Source organism: Cupressus sempervirens, chromosome 6, assembly GCF_028749045.1.
Source record: "Cupressus sempervirens isolate cs-2001-9-10 chromosome 6, ASM2874904v1, whole genome shotgun sequence".
Taxonomy (NCBI): domain Eukaryota; kingdom Viridiplantae; phylum Streptophyta; class Pinopsida; order Cupressales; family Cupressaceae; genus Cupressus; species Cupressus sempervirens.
Genome location: NC_143123.1, coordinates 125,705,534 through 125,721,777, shown reverse-complemented (window position 1 = coordinate 125,721,777; position 16,244 = coordinate 125,705,534). Strand labels below are relative to the sequence as shown.

Below are 16,244 nucleotides of genomic sequence, written 5' to 3'. Positions count from 1 at the left end.
TTATTTAAATTAAAATTTGGAAAAATCATGGCATAAATTCAATCCAAAGAGTATAATTCTAACAATTTCCAATAAAACATAGTGTAAAGATTTGAAAATTATGAGTTGAGACAAATCATTTCTTAGAATCTAACATAATCTAAGGGCACTGTAATGGCCATTTAAAAAATATATATATAATTTCTTCATCCACAGAGACATAAAGAATGATAAAAACCTCAGATTAATCCTTAATAGGATTCAGACAATTAGCCAGCTACGTAATCATCATCTACAACCTTAGATGGAGCTCATATTTCCTTCTCCTCAAAAAAGTTAATAAAAAGAGCCACTGATATTCGATCTTTCCATCCACTATGAACAACCCGATGCTCTGCACTTTGGTATCTGCTATTGCTCCATACCAACAGTACACTCTATATTATTCTCTCCAATATAGTTAATCAAATCTCCATGTTCTATCGATTCAAATCATAAACATTATTAAGAGGCATTCAATATACCTTGAGACAATCACCAACAAAGACAACAAAGGCATTCGATAAAGGCTTCACATTCAACCATTTCCCTTCATTTGATCTAATCCGGAAACCCTCTTGGTTGGCTTGGTAAAGGATTGTAAAGCAGCACAGATCCATATGTGGAGGTAATGTTGCCTCGTCCAAAGATATTCTTCCCTCACATGAATAGTGGTTTATAGCTAGATTACCTGTGTTTTTCTCGAAATCAGAATGGTAGAACATCTCCACATCCAAACCCAAGCTCGCAAGAATGATTTTGTTGGTCGTCTTGGCGAGATCCAAAATGGCAGCAACATATATTTCAATTGTCTGGCAGCTACAGAAAAAGGAATAACACAATCAATTTAAAACAAACATTTCTCAATCATTGAAGGATATGGAAAATAATATGTACCGTATTGTTGATGTTTCTTCGTTGGGCAAGGGCCATATTTTTTGTAGACCTTTGGCACCGAATTTGAGATGAGAAAGTCATTAAAAACAAGGACCTCATTCGTAGGAAACTTAGTATACAGATTCTTTGCATTGCATGCAGCGACTCTTTCTTTAGCTTCTTCTGGCACAAAAAATAATTGATGAGAAACATACTCCACTTTCTATAGCAGGTTTTGTGGAATGTCGTGGTTTACAAGGCAGAACATTCCCCATTCTTTGCAAGCTTCCTTGACTCTTGCAACGCTTTCATGATGGCCAAGTGCTACAAACGTTTGCATGAATATAATCAAAAGTTAGTTATGTCTCTTTGTTTCCACCGATCTCTTTATTTCTACATACACAATTGCTTGTCAATTTTTTTTCAAAATGGAAAATGTTTACATTGAAGATTGTTGCCACTGTATAAAGCCTCTCGGCTTAATAAATAAAGATTTCTCTATTTATATACATGCATACATACATAAACACATGTTTGTGTGTATGTATTTATATATATACATACATATACATAAAGAGAAGCTTCTTTATATATACATACATACATAGACACACACATATGTGTGTATGTATGTATATATACACATACATACATAGACACACACATATGTGTGTATGTATGTATATATACACATACATACATAGACACACACATATGTGTGTATGTATGTATATATATACACATACATATACATAAAAAGAAATTTCTCTAATTACCTTCTGGGGGAAATATAAAAAGATACATGTTTAGAAGGAAACAAAAAGAACATTCACATAGGTATCTCTTCTCCCCTTGAAGAAAAGCGCAGAGCAAACACTGCTACATTTGGGTACAAACACCAGAAATTACATCGTTGTCGCAAATTGTCGTTGCAATTTGACCCTAAATGTTGTAGTGTTGCAAAGGGCACAGAGATCACAAGGGCACAACATGGCAAAGAAATCGCAAAGCAAGGGCACAAAGATCACAAGAGCATGACAACAAAATCCTAGATCTCCAATGATCTCCACCAAGGGCATGACAACAAAATGCATAGATCATAAGGGCACAACAATGAAATGCAACAATCACAAGGGTGAAACAATGAAATCCCCACCAACGTTTAGAGCTCTCCACCCTCGTTCGGATCTTTCCACCTTCTTTCACACAGAACTCTCCATAATCAAAACAAATGGAGAATGATTTATGTTGTGTTTTTTGTTTTGTTTTTCTTTTAATATCTAAAATCAACTTCACATTGTATTGTAACTCTTCCATAAGTGTTTGATCATTGATAGCTTTCATTTTAGCATTTCAACATTCAAGTTTTCAAGTTTCCTCTTCATTATATAGTCCTTTCCACCCTAAAAATCACTTTGTTACTTCATTAAAATTAGGACATTAATAAAGCCAATGATAAAACAAAGCCCATATTCTAGAATCCAAATAATAATTGAATAAAACTCACTCAACCTGTGCCAACTAACTTAGCTAAAGGTCTTGCACAAAAATAATGCAGACCAGGAAAAATGGGCAAGAAAATTTAGAAAAACATATCATAGCAGATACTTTTAGAAAGAAACAAGTTATAACCTAGTTAAATTGGTCTAGTTGATGATTAGTTGGGTTGATTACAAATTCATGTAGAATTGTCATCAAATTAGGTATAATAAAATGAACAATCAACTATTCCTAGCTAGCAGGATCAAATATGATTTTCCAAGGTGATAAAATTGCATATGTAGATGTATGTATGTATGCATGCATGCATATATAGATAGAGAGAGAGAGAGAGAGAGAGAGAGAGAGAGAGAGAGAGAGAGAGAGAGAGAGAGAGAGAGAGAGAGAGAGAGAGATCTTGTGGATTGTGGAGATCTAGGATTTTGTTGTCGTGCCCTTGTGATCTATGTATATGTATGTATATGTATATATATCTATATATTTATGTATATAAATAGAGAGATCTTGGCACAACAGAAAAATAATAAAACTCACTCAACAGGTAGCATGGCCACGGCTATTGTCACAAGCTTTTAAACATAACTATATAAGAAGTGAATTGGGACATATATAGGTTAACCTTACAGTAATTGTAAACTATAACACAAAGGTTGCACCACTCCCTGATATGAGAGAGAGAGAGAGATCTTGTGGATTGTGGAGATCAATGGAGATCTACAATTTTATTATCGTGCCCTTGTGATCTATGTATATGTATGTATGTATATATACATATATATGTATACATACATATATACATACATATGTATGTATACATATACATACATATATATATATATACATATATATATATATATATATACATATATATATATATATATATATATATATATATATATATGTATACATATATATGTGTATATACATATATATATATGTATACATATATCTATATCTATACATATATATGTGTATATACATATATATATATATGTATACATATATCTATATATAGATACATATATATAGATACATACATATGTATATATATATATATATATACATATATATATATATATGTATCTACATATATATATACATATATATGTATATATATACATATATATGTATATATATATAGATATATGTATATATATATATATATATGTATATATATATATATATATATGTATATATATATATATATATATGTAGATACATATATATATATATATGTATATATATATATATATATATATACATATATATATATATATATGTAGATACATATATATATATACATATATATACATATATATATATATATACATAAACAGAGAGATCTTGGCACAACAGAAAAACAATAAAACTCACTCAACAGGTAGCATGGCCACGGGTATTGTCATAGGTTTTTAAACATAAATATATAAGAAGTGAGTTAGGACGTATATAGGTTAATCTTACATTAATTGTAAACTACAACATAGAGGTTACACTAGGGTATTATAGTATTGTAATTATTAAAAAAATGCCTAATTCACCCGAGTGGGTGTGTGATGGTGAATAGTTGTATTAGGTGAGTAAAACACACCAGTGGTTATATGAATATAGCTACAAAACCAGAACTACATATTTGTTAGAGTGAGTAGTTCAAGGGTCTCGATCTTGTGAATATGGGTATGTAGGCAGCCTAGTGGTGGAGTATGCCTCTAGTGTGTAGACGCCTTGGACATAGTTAGGTAACACTTAACTATTTTAAGACATTATATGTACCCAGTGTACCTGGCTTTTGAAAATAGAAGAATAAACTCTGCATTTCAGCATTAACTTGACTAGTCTATTTAGACCCATTGATTATTGTCACAAGCTTTTAAACATAACTATATAAGTGGTGAGGTGATTAGAAATTGCTTTGGTCATGGCATAGCGGCTGTCACCTTCCCTTTGGGGCACCAAACTAACCACTTTGTTGAGGCTTGTGGTACCCTTCACACTACTTAGTTGGCAAAAGATATTGGTGTTAGATGCCTCTGGCTTGAGGGGGATTCTAATAACATCATATAATGCCTCAAAGGTGAACATTCTCCTTCCTAGTCTATTAAGAATATGGTGGAAGAAACCAAACAAATCCTGCTTACTTTTGAGAGGGTCTACGTGTCGCATGAATATAGAGAGGCTAACTTGGTAGCTGACTAGATGGCTACCGAGATAGTAAAAGGGGACACATTAACTAGGTGAATTAATGGTGATGGGCTCCTAGTGATAGTTAAAAGTATGATTGAGATAGAAAGAATTCGGGGTAGGATGGGTTGTATAAAGAGTAGTGATGAAAGATAATGTTGTCAGTTCCACATATCACTTAATGAAAATTAAGCACCGGTTGAACATGATGAAACTTAATTTGGTGGCTTATTGGCACGCTTTTTGGGTGTTTTGTATTCGCTTTTTGGGTGTTTTGTATTCGTAATTGCTCTTGTATTCCCAAGGACAAAAGAAAACTTGGTTTTAGTGAGAAATATCAAAGGTTTGTTCTTCTCTCTCAGAGTTTGCAAAGAGTCATCCCTACTCTTAACGACACTATGGTGGGAGAAAGGCATTGCAGAGAGTTAGAGGATGAAGCGAAGAAATGGAAAATGAGGTTGAAGGTTTGGGAGAAGCTAAGGGAAGGTGGCATTTCAAATTACATTGAGAAATTGCATGGCTGGACCCCTAAGGTGACTGAACTTATGGTCACATCTTGGAGAGAACAGAAAATTTAGATTGACAAAATTGATTTCCAAGTTAATGAAAGTGTTATTGTGGAGGTCATAGACTCCCCTTCTGAGGGCATCAAATTCTTTAGGGATAAGAAGGTTTCCCTAAATGTTGTTTGGTTAATAAGGGAGCGTACTATAAACCAACTTCAATAAAAAAAACTTTGGAGGTTCATTCTTAGGGTGATCATCTCTTACATTACGCTAGACACAAGGTGTGATAGAGTCCATACCCATCACTTTGTCATCCTTAACCACTGTAGGTATGGCACTAAGATCTCCATCCCCTACTACCTCTTCTTCTCTCTAAATAAGAATATCATGGGTTATAAAAAGAAATCTTATGCTAACTTGGATTTCCACGAGGGCTTGTTGTTACTGATTTATGAGCTTTAAGGCTCAAACCTGTGGTAGATCCATAGCCCATAAAGTGGAGTCCTCAGAGGATACGAAAAAGCTCCTATCTCTCGTCTCATACCGAGGATAGTGTTGGGCTTCATTTAGACGATGAAGAGGAGGAAGCCAAGATTATAAAAGATTTGGGAAAAAACAAGAAGAAAAGTGAACCCAAAAAGAATATAATCAAGGTTGGGAAAGGTTCGGTGAGTAAAATTATTAAATCTGAGGTAAATTATGCCAAGGACTGTGATGAGGAGGACGAGGGAATGGACACGGGGGAGGAGAATAATGTGAAAGAGGAGGTTACTAGCAAGGTCCTTGTTTTTAGGATGGTGGAAAGCCCAGCCAAGATGAGAAGGGGCAATGAAATGGACGCAACTCCCCCTCCACACCCTGGAGGAGAGAAATGTGGATTATGGCATGGGAAAAAAACCACCTGTACTTTCAGTTCTAAGGGTAGGAAAACGATCTAGAGAAACTTTGAAACTTAGACTGCAAAAATGGGCATTGTGAGAGAAACTATCTAGCCCAAGGTCTTGGAGGGCAATGATGGCATAATTCATCTAGAAACTTATTGATCCAACCATGATGATTCTCAGTGATAATGCCAGAGAGGTGGAGATGAATTTGCTCAATAATGACCAGAAAAACATGGTAGACAACTTCTGGCATATCAAGTGGATTTTTCATGAAATTGAGGAGATAAAGAACAAGTTGTAGGGTCAGGAAAGGAAGGAAGGGGAAGATAGGATTGACAGAATCAACAAACTAGATAACAAGGTAATTGAGGTGAAAAAGAGAATGGAAAGAAAGGAGAGCACTCTTTACAACACTACAAACCAGAGCTTCAATATTATCAAAGCCTTAAATGATAATATCAAACAACTGCATACTATTATGGAGGCTAGCACAGGGTTCAAAGATGACATGGAAAATATGGACAACAGGGTAACAGAAGATAATTTCAACTCCCTTGTTGAGAGATCGAGCAACAAAACAAGATCGAACAAGAAGAAGAGGGACATGGATGACTCTCCTGATGACATACAATTGATGAGTGAAGCAGCATAGACAATGGAAATGCTAGAGCTCAAGGCTGTTGAGCTGGTAAAAAATACAGTGCCCTGATTAGTTCCCCTAGCTTTTTTATTTTTCCTAGGGTTTTTCATTTGCTAGGATAGCCTGCTCTTTCAGAGACTATGTTTTATTTTGTCAAGTTCTCCTGGCCTTCTATGGTATGTTGTTTCTTATTGATTTGCTTCATGCTCCAGACTTAATATTGGTATCGTTTGTTTACTATTAGGTTTCAGGCACCTATTAAAACCTGTTTTACTTAATCAAAAACTATATAAGGATTGAGTTAGGATGTATATAGAATAACCTTTCATTAACTATAAACTACAACATAAAGGTTGCACCATGGTATTACAGTATTGTAATTATAGAAAGCTGCTTGATTCACCTGAGTGGGTGTATGATGACAAAGAGTTGTATTAGGTGAGTAAATCTCACTAGTGGTTATAGGAATACAGCTACATTAAAACAATTAGAACCCAAAACTACATATTCGTTAGAGTGTGTAGTTCAAGGGTCTTGATCCTGTGGATACGGGTATGTAGGCACCTTGGTAGGTGGAGTATGCCTCTAGTGTGCAGACGCCTTGGACATAGTTAGGTAGCACTTAACTATTTCAAGACATTATATGTTAACTTGCAAGGCTTATATTTTAAGACATTATACGTACCTAGTGTACTTGGTTTTTGAAAATAGAAGGCTAAACTCTATGTTTCAACATTAAGTTGAGTGGTCTATTTAGACCTATTGATTATTGTTACAAGATTTTAAACATAAGGAGTGAGGTAGCACATATATAGGTTAACCTCACATCAACTGTAAACTACAAAACAAAGGTTGCACCAGGGTATTACAATATTGTAATTATATAAAATCGCCTGATTCACCTGAGTGGGTGTATGATGGTGAAGAGTTGTATTAGGTGAGTAAAGCTCACCAGTGGTTATAGGAATACTACTACATCAAAACAATTAGAAATCAGAACTACATATTTGTTAGAGTGAGTAGTTCAAGGGTCTTGATCCCGTTGATACAGGTATGTAAGCAACCTGGTAGGCAGAGTATGCCTCTAGTGTGGAAACGCCTTGGACATAGTTAAGTAGCACTTAGCTATTTTAAGACATTATATGTTAAATCACGAGGCTTATATTTTAAAACATTATATGTACCTACTGCACCTAAACTTTGTGTTTCAACATTAACTTGACTGGTCTATTTAGAGCCATTGATTATTATCACAAGCTTTTAAACATAACTATATAAGGAGTGAGTTAGGATGTATATAGGTTAACCTTACATTAACTGTAAACTACAACACAAAAGTTGCACCAGGGTATTACAGTATTAAAATTATAGAGAATCGCTTGATTCGTCCGAGTGGGAGTATGATGGTGAAGAGTTGTATTAGGTGCGTAAAGCTCACCAGTGGTTAAAGGAATACAATTAAATCAAAATAATTAGAAACTAGTACATATTCATTAGAGTGAGTAGTTCAAGGGTCATGATTTCGTGGATACAAGTATGTAGGTAGCCTGGTAGGCAAAGTATGACTCTAGGGTACAGATGCCTTAGACATAGTTTGGTAGCACTTAACTATTTTAAGACATTATATGTTAACTCTTGAGACTTATATTTTAAGATATTATGTGTACCTAATGTACCTGGCTTTTGAAAATAGAAGGTTAAACTCTGTGTTTTAATATTAACTTGACGAGTCTATTTAGACCCTTTGATTATTGTCACAATCTTTTAAATGTAACTATATAAGGAGTGAGTTAGGACGTATATAGGTTAACCTTAGATTAACTATAAACTACAACACAAAGGTTGCACTAGGTTATTACAGTATTGTAATTATAGAAAACCACCTGATTCACTCGGGTAGGTGTATGATGGTGAAGAGTTGTATTAGGTGAGTAAATCTCACTAGTGGTTATAGGAATACAACTACATCAAAAAAATTAGAACCAAAACTACATATTCGTTAGAGTGAGTAGTTCAAGGGTCTTGATCTCATGATATGGGTATGTAGGCAGCCTGGTAGGCGAAGTATGCCTCTAGTGTGCAAACACCTTAGACATAGTTAGGTAGCACTTAACTATGTATGTAACTATTATATACTGTGCCATCCACATGGTTTTGGGGGGGGGGGGGGGGGGGGGGTGCGGCAGTTGAGCTTGCACCTTCTACAATGCTTCATTTCCATTATTTGTGCTCTCTAAATCAAAGGTATATAACTTTATCACGTGTAACTATAATTTTTCAAATAGTACAAACCACAATAGTTTCTTATAATTCAATGGTTCTCTTTGTAAGTTTATAAAATTGAAATTTAAAAATTAATTGAATTTATGTACATCTTTTTCAAGTTTGATGTTGCTCTTTTTCATGACTCACAGTCTAATTATTATTTTTCAAAACACATACTGACTAGTTGGAGATTGAGCAAAACAATTGTAAGAACGATTGCACCAAAAGAGCTAAAAAATATGTTTGGTGCATGATAATCATCTTTTTATGCTCTTTTTGGCACAATTGTTCTTACATTTTATGATTTTTGGTGAGAATGGAATTCTAAACTAATTAGGTAGGTGATCTAAAATTAAATCATAATTGGTCGAGGCATGTTTAAATACTTTAATTCGCATGTTAGTAAATGTTATGTGTTTATGTGCTACTGTTAATGAATGTTAAAGGATGAACTAATGTTAGATGTTAGCTTTGGACATTAGAAGATTATTTTATGGATGCTCATTATTGTTTTTTACTTCATGTGATAATGAATAAATGCTATATTTTATTAATGAATGAATGTGAGATCCATCTCTTCTTAGGTACTCTTTCTAGGCTGTTGTGCCAGTTCTTAAGCTCAAAATAGAAAATCATGATTTGAAATGGAAACTTGGGTGCTTAACTTAATGAATGAGCACATCAAGTGAAAGACCTTATGTGATTAAGGATTGTATGATTTTCTACATATTTCACCACATAAAAGTGCATTGCAGATTCACATACATTCTTAAGTTGCCATTTGTGAGCAGTAGGTGTGTGAAGGGTCCATGGAAAAACATGTAGAAGGAAAAAAGGTCACGATGAACATTTTTGATGACATATATAGTGCCTTCCCCTAGTTTGTATTTTATTATTATTGCTGAACTCTTTTAGGCCAGTTTATGCTTGTTGATCAGTAGAACTATCTTTCAGACTATTAGAAATTGTTTCATATTCAGTTGATTTTATGATGATTATTATAATGCTTTTAGTTATTGATGATGATTAGTTAGATGGATTGTCATATGTGTTTTCTTATGGATACTTACTCCATAATGCATGTGTATCGTGTGCACGTATATTTTCTTTATGCATGACGTTTCTAATGTGGTTAAGGAAGGGAGTCATAGTCACCTACTAGTCAGGATCTACAGGATGCACCACTTCCTACCATTACTTGTTTAGTTTAGCATATATGGGTTTGTACATGCGTAGATTTTATGCAGATTGCAGGTACCATATATCAACTTCCCTGAATTGCCAAGATGAGCGTACCCTATTGCATTATCTCAATGGTAAGAGAGGGGAGATAAATTCTAAGTCCAAATCCTGACCTTTAAACCCATTTCTTAGAAAAATAGGACAAGTATCTGAGTTAGTTTACCCATCCAAATTCGTCAAGTAACGTGAATTTGTGATTTTGACCCTAGAGTTTGATTATGTTCTCTACCTTCAGTTAAGTTGTCATTTTTGGTTTTGTTAGTATGTGGTGATTTTCTGTTATAATTAAATCAAATTAAAAGATAATTTAATGAAAATTTTATAAAGAAATTTGATATTTAATTATATTTAATTAATTGAGAAATATATTAAATAAAACAATTAGATTTAAAAGATGATATTAAAGTTCTCTTTTTGACATATTTATATTTATTTAATTTAATAATTATTATTTAGGAGTTTTATTTTAATAATAACCTCAAATTAATATTATTAGTTGAATTAATAAATATATATTTTTAAATTTTTTTTTAAAAAAAAATTGATCAGTAAACGACCGTAGCCTTGATTAATTATATTATATTGAAAATAGAAATACAAGTAATTCCCCCGTTCTGATGGGCACTGCTGGAAAGAACGAGGAAAGAAAACCTCCAGTCTAGCCCGGGACTACAGTCCTATATTATACATAAGTAAAAGGGGCATACCCTAGTGAATACATCATTGTTATGTTTAATACATTTAATTTGCCTTTCCGACGAAGCTCCAGATTGGAGAGGATATTATCAAAATCTGTCTATAAGTCACCGCATCCAACAAAACATTAAGGGTTAAAGATAAACCGAAATCATCAATCCTCAGTACACAATCAGGAGAAAACCATTTGAATATGGAGTCATTTAAGGGAATCAATTAATAATTAATTAACAAATTTTCTTGAGTTTATTTAAATGATTTGCAAATTTGCTTGATTTTATTTACTTATTGTATAATTAATGATTAAATTAATAATTTGGATTTGGGTATCATCATGACTAAACATGAATGATACTCGTGAAAGCTTCTTTTAAAAAGATTATTAGTTAATGCAAGATCATATAATTATTAACCAAATCCAGAGGGGGCAAGTTGAGAAGGACCGAAATAGAATATAGAAGGGCACCTAATCTTTAGATTTATACACTAATAAAATAAGCTCTAAAGATAACGCTTTTATGCGTGAAAGCCAGAAATGGAGGGCTGCAATAAACAAATTTAGATTTGCAACTAAACTAATGGAACCGAAACGATAATAGAAATCATGACAAATTCGAACCCAGATAACGAGGCTGAATTTTATCCATAAACCATTTCATTAATATAGATTGATATATACTGTAACAGAAGTATCCCTGATAAGTATTCATATGGACACTTTATTAAAATGTGCCCTACAAGCTGTTTTGACCGATTTATAGTGAGTGGTGCTATCTACGAGAATACCCATAGTTAAAAGATCACTAAAATCCAAAATTTTGGGTCGGCGTATTATACAAAATGACTCAATAACATCTTAGTATCATGCATTCTTGAAAACCATAATGATTTCTATAGCTTCATGTAGAGTAGTTGCCTTGGATCCTAGGGGGAACTCATAGATTGACCTTCCCTTACTAGTTCTGTCATAATTCGGCAAGCAGAATTTCACCTCCTCCATATTGTTAAAGTTTACATATGGATGAATGTAGGCGTCATACATCCACAGGTAATTGGTTAACCAGTCCCTTTCAAGGTCTTCAACAATTCCCCTCCACCTTAACAGGAAGTTGCTACTCACCTCCATTCACGACCACTCTCTAAAAAATTGGACATTATCCCTAACTACCATGCATGGGCATCTCAGACTCCTTCCAATTTCAAGGCTATTGACATCAAATTCCATGTAAGCCTTTGGGAGAGGGATACGAAGGCGAGCATCAATGTTTGCAACAACATTTTCCAACCCAACTAACCAACAGGGCTAAAAAATATTATGAGTAATCCTGATGATATCCCATTTTTCTACCCCCGCCCTACCAACCTACCCAGAGCCCAACAATGTCGCTATTGATCCTCCATGAGTATTCATAATTGAAAACTCCCTCTCCTAAAGCTCGACTAACTGCTAAACGACTCATATCATCTATGGGCCTTAACATACGATTCCAATGCTCTGGTGTAATCGACCCACAAAAGGCCATGGTGCGATTTTTGAAAGCATGAAATAGACATAAATTGGAATCCATAACACCCTGACCAGACCGCTACCTGTCTATTAGCAAGAGCCAAACTCAAACTAAGGTGAAAAGCAGTATAGCCCCTGATCTACTAATAAATAGGTGAAATCAAAATTTCTAGATGCCTAGTAATGGTGAAGGCATTTGAATAAATAATGCCATTCCTTGAAATTTCATCATTTAGAAAGGATTGTTTTACTTAAGTGAGAGATTTCTGCAGTATTGGTACTCTGTCCAAAATGTGTGAAATCAATATATGCGTAGGAGCTTGAAAGAATATGATTATACCGAAATCAAAGAAGGTTTAAAGTTATGATTAAATATTAGAGTATTAAAACTATCGGTGCTTAGATTAGCTAATATATCAGCCTCCTTGTTGCCTTCTCTATAAATGTGTGTATATCTTATTTCTTCAAATGCCAAAAGAGATTTGATGATAGCTTCTAATTTGGAATTTAACACCCAGTTTGGGGTAGTTCCCTTCCTAAGAGTATTAATGATGATTTGGGAGTCCCCTTCTATAATAAGTTTTTTAATATTAAGTTTAATGCATAGGTTAATTCCTTCTTCTACTGCTTCAAGTTCAACGATATTATTTGATACCATGTCTAGAGACTTAGATCTTTTAATAATCCAATCACTTGATTCATCCCTTATAATGCATCCAATTCCCGCTTCACCTGGATTTCCTCTTGATGCCCCATCAAAATTCAACTTCATCCATCCTGGTGGGGGAGGTTCCCATTTACACTTAAGTCTAGCTAGGTCATTCTTCTTTTATAAGTAGAGGGGAGGATTAATTAATAGTGTCCATCATTTTTTAATTTCTGCATCCCATTTAGAGAAAGATCCCTCTTCTCTAGGTCTCTTCCTAAGATCACAGTTTATCACTTATGAAATTGCTACTTCTATTTTCGTAAAGAGGGCTTGTTCTGATAGACATTGATCTAAAAAAATTCAGCGATTACATTCTTTCTAGATTTCCCAAAGAACAATAGTCGAAGAGATGTTCCAAAGTTTGCCATAGGTTTTCTTTGGATCATCTTTAGGCCAGCCCAATAAGTGATCTACCCACTTACTTGCTAATGGAGAGGACCAGTTAAATTTACTTTGAAGCCACCTCCAACATTCCTAAGAGAATTTGCATGTGTATAAGAGGTGTTCTGAATTTTCTTCATCCTCTTTGCAAAGAGTACATCTAGATGGCCCTTCAAATCCCATTTTCAGAATTCTATCAGCTATTAGTATTCTCTTTTGCATGGCTGCCCAGAGAAACGTTCCTGCTTTAGGAAGTCCAGCTGGATCCCAGCATAGATTCAAGGGAAGGGTACTAATTTCCCATTTCTGTGAATTGGTGATCATTTTGTATCCTTCTTTAACTTTGTATATCCCATCTTTTGATGCAGCCCATATTAACTTGTCCTCCCTATTTTTAAGTATAATAGTTCTGTTCTTTAGAAAGTTTTCCAATTTCTCTTTACCTTCCTAGTTTATATCACAATCTGATAACGATTTTCATTTCCATATCTTACCCATGTCTGAGTCAATTTCCTCTAAATAATTTTTCACCTTGTTTCCCCATAAAGTTTTAAGGATAGATATTGTTTCTTGAGAAAACTCAGCCCCTATCAGAGGGGGTTTTCCATTCCATGAGTCTTCCCAGAACAATGCTTCATCTCCAACCCCTATGTCCCAAGTGAGGTATTTGGAAATCAAACTACGATTATTCATAAGAAAATTCCAACCTGCAGATCCTTTGGGAGGGGATTTTATTCTAAATAATGAAGTTTTTTCTAAGGGATTAAGATATTTATTAAACAATATTTTAGCCCATTTCCTTTCCCTTTCTTGATAGAGTCTCCAAACTTGTTTGGCACCTAATGCTTCATTTTGCCATTCTAAATTTTTTATTCCTAATTCGCCAAATTCTTTCGATTTGCATATTTTACTCCAGCTAATTAAGGTTGCTTTTTGTTTGTCTTTTAATCATTTCCAAAAGAAGTTTTGTAGTTTACTTTCCAATTTAGCGTTGATATTTTTGGGTAGATGTGAACATGAGAGTTGGTAGGATGGGATAGCTGCTAAGACTAATTTGATCTTTGTTGTTCTCCCTACCTTTGTTAACCATCTTCCTTTCCAAGATTCAGTATGGTTATCAATTTTCCTGAGGATGTGTTCCCATCTCGGATTCAAAAGCGTACTCTTGTCAAGGTAGATCCCTAGCTATTTGAATGGTAAATTGCCTTTTTTGAATCCTAATTTTTGACAAATTTGATCTTCGACTTCTGCCTTTGTATTTAGGAAAAAGATTTTTGATTTCTTAGCATTGATCATTTGTCTGGATGCTTTTGTATATGTTTCCAAGATGATTTGTATATGGTTTGCCTCTTGTAAGGTGCTAATTTTAGCTAGTATAGTGTCATTAGCAAATTGTTGGTGGGTAGTGTTATCAACTTCATTTGTGACTTTCACTCCTCTGATTTTACTTGCCTCTTGTGGTACCTTGATTGCCCTTCCAAATGCCTCCGTCATTATGATGAATAGGAATGGGGAGATTGGGTCTCCTTGTCTAATACCCCTTGAGACATTGAAAAGCCTTCCGGGGTTCCATTAATGAGAATCAAAATTTTAGGAGTTGAGATACATTGAAAAACAATGTTGATCCATTGTTTGGAAAAGCCAAATGCCTCTAAGGTTTTATAGAGGAATATCCAATCTACCTTATCATATGCTTTTTGGATATCTAGTTTAAGCAACATACAGGCTTCCTTGTTTTTTATTGCTGAATGGATAGTTTCCTGTATAATCGATATGCCATCTAGTATGGATCTACTAGGGACAAATCCAGTTTGCTCCTCTGAAATGAGTTTAGGAAGGAAGCTTTTGAGACGATTAGCGAAGATTTTTTAGAATACTTTATATATAGTGTTACATAAAGTAGTAGGCCTGAAATCCCCGGGCACTACACTTTCATTCTTTTTAGGAATGAGAGTGAGAAACGTATGATTAATTTCTGTTAAAATTGCTCCTCCCTTATGTGTGGCTTCTAAGGCTTTCCACAATTCCTCTACTAGAATGTCCCAACATTGTTGAAAAAAGAAGGCTTGAAAGCCATCTGGACCCAGAGATTTATCCGGGTTCATGCTGAACAGTGCGGATTTCACCTCTTGGAGGGTAAAAGGTTCGTTTAGAAATTTATTGTCCTCTTCTGAGATTAGCTTGGGGATGTGTTTTAACATCTCATCTTGGGCAGATTTGTTTGATGAGTCAAAATTGTTGAGTGTATCATAGAAATACTCGATGAATGTATTAACAATTTCCTCTGGATTCTTAGTTTGCTCCCCCTTTGGATTCCTGATTTTAGCCATGTTTTTATAGTTTCTATTGTTAATAGTGCTATTATGAATTTTTTTTGTATTCTGGTCCCCTTCTAGGAGCCATTTTTCTCTAGATTTCTATCTCTAGAATATTTCTTCTTTGGCTAGAATTTCTTCATGTTTTGAGAAGTACTCTTTTTCTAATTGGTAAGATTCGTTACTCATTCCTTTCAAAAGGATCTCTTTATTTAGTTTACTCATGTTTTCTTCAATTTCAAGTTTTTCTTTGAAGATGTTTTTGAAATGTAAGCTATTCCATTTTTTAAAAAAATGTTTTATACTTTTCAATTTGGAGACCAGGCAAAACATTTTTGAACCCTCAAACTGTTCCTCCTGCCACCATCCTCTAATATGATCCATAAAAGTTTTATCCATAAACCACATTTTCTCACATTTAAAGGGGTTTCTGCTAGGTTTGATCTGCTCTTTGATTTCCATTTTCATTGGGAAGTGATCTAATCCGACCATAGGTAGAATTTCTACCTTAATCATATTATTCG

The 16,244-nt window shown here is 34.2% G+C and overlaps 1 pseudogene; it reads right to left on the bottom strand.

Moving 5' to 3' along the window:
• Positions 1-248: 248 nt before the first annotated feature.
• Positions 249-15,735, bottom strand: LOC149551545 (C4-beta,C20-epoxidase-like; annotated as a pseudogene).
• Positions 15,736-16,244: the final 509 nt, after the last annotated feature.